Here is a 1,888-nt window from a genome sequence, read left to right as displayed (position 1 = left end):
CGGTCAAGGTGTCTGCCGGAACTGGAAGTCTGTCTGAGATGGCTCTTCCCACTGGTGCAGAGCCTCAGACCCTCACCACCTGGGCTTTCTACAGGGTGCCTGAGTGTCCTCACAACATGACATTTGGCTTTCTTAGAAGGAGGAGTTCAAATGAGGGCAAGGTGGAAGGTATACTCTTTCATGAGCGAGCTTTGGAAGTCACATACTGTCACTCTGCCCCATTCCTTCTAATTATTAAAAGGGACTTAAGTTCAGCCCACAATGGAAGGGAAATTAGACTCCACCTTTTGGGGATAGGATTGTCAAAGAAATTGTGGATGTATTTTAAAACTACCACACCAAGAAACATTTGAATTATTATTATTTTAATTTGATTCATTAGTATAATTTTTCAATTTGATCAGAGAGACACAGAGAGAGAGAAAGAGAGAGGAGGGAAAGCCAGCCACTAGGTCCAGGACTCGAACCACAGTTGGTCACATAGGAGTTCAGCACCTCTATCACCACACTACCTGCCCATCCTGAAATATTTTAAGTCAGTTTCTAGGTAGTTGGATAACAGGAAAAGAGATTAAGAACATTCAGTTCTGGAAAGCTCTGTCCCTTGGCAGGGAATACGTACTGGGCTACTGTGAGTTTGGCTAATGTGGGTCAGTTCTCTAGGTCCCGATCAGCTGTGGTTCAAAGCTGAGGACTAAAGGCTAATGTCTGAGCTGTGACTCCCTGTGCGTCCCTGCCGCCTCACTTACTCCCTAATGGTAAATATAATAGGCTCGCCCATTCTTAGAGCAAGTCAGGAACGGGTGAGGGGGGCATCCTCCACATTTTAAATGGTGGGAAGTGAGACTTGCCACAGAATCCCGAATCCTGACCAGGGATCGCCAGATCAGACTGCTCAGAGCCTCCGAGGAAATACCGTCTTCTCAACTCTCTACCCAAACCCACTCCTTCCTACCCCGGTCTACCCCAGCACGCGCAGTGCAGAGCACGCGCAGTGCAGAGCACGCGCAGTGCAGAGCACGCGCAGTGCAGAGCACGCGCAGTGCAGAGCACGCTCACAGTCTCCACGGTGTTGGCGGAATTAGCTGTCTGGCTCCTTCTCCAGTTATTTTCTTTTTTGCTATAGAACATGTGCACTCCCAAAAGAGAGAAAGAGAAAGTCCTCCCACGGGGGATAGACATGCCACAATTCCCTCTTCTCTTCTCAGGATTCTGGGCACTTGGGGCCAGGTCTGCCCCTCAAGTCTCCAGGTGTGGATCTCGAACTGGGAGCCAGCTACCCTAACCACCACGCCACTGGGTGATGGTTTTTGTACCTTGTACTGTAGTCCTTAGACTAGATTCATGGCGAGGAGAAATACGACAGTATGTGACAGTATTTACACAGTGACTGGCCTACGGTTAAGTCCTCTCACCGTATAAGTTTGGGGGATTATTCTCGTATTCAGCCTCTCCTGGCTTAGCACAGCGAATACTTACTTAAAGGAGAAACCATTAATAACTGGCACCCAAAGGGAGGACTTGAACAGCAGGAGAAAGGCGTGCTTGGCAACTTCCCCTTGACATCAAGGTTAAGTTACTCCCTACTCCCTCGCCAGGTCGCCGAGGGCTGAGCGGGCAGGGACTTCGGCCTGCGGCTCACGGTTCGGGAAGTCGCAGGTACAGAGACAGCACAGGTGCCTGCCACCTGCGCACAGCGGCCTGCAGACCTTAAGTCTCGGCCTACCAAGAGGAGAGAGTCTGTACCTCTTCGCTGCAGCAAAACGTCCTGCGCCAGCCAGACAAGCGCCGCAGGAGCGCTCGGGGTTCCCGGCACTCTGAGCCCCGCCTGGACGCGGACACCAGACTACAACTCCCGAGCTGCCCCGCGCGCCGCCGGCCGCTGATT

General features: G+C 51.7%; 1 long non-coding RNA gene across 1 annotated transcript in view; it reads right to left on the bottom strand.

Moving 5' to 3' along the window:
• Positions 1-1,828, bottom strand: part of LOC102476125 (uncharacterized) — a 21,576-nt gene extending 19,748 nt beyond the window's left edge. Inside the window, exon 1 of the long non-coding RNA XR_003551028.1 lies at positions 1,747-1,828. This is a non-coding gene — a long non-coding RNA (uncharacterized LOC102476125). The remainder of the gene's footprint in view (positions 1-1,746) is intronic.
• Between the last annotated feature and the right edge of the window lie 60 nt (positions 1,829-1,888).

Source organism: Tupaia chinensis, unplaced genomic scaffold (assembly GCF_000334495.1).
Source record: "Tupaia chinensis unplaced genomic scaffold, TupChi_1.0 Scaffold000578_2, whole genome shotgun sequence".
Taxonomy (NCBI): Eukaryota; Metazoa; Chordata; class Mammalia; order Scandentia; family Tupaiidae; genus Tupaia; species Tupaia belangeri.
The sequence above is the reverse complement of the archived record's forward strand: the minus strand, read 5'-3'. Positions and strand labels throughout refer to the sequence as shown.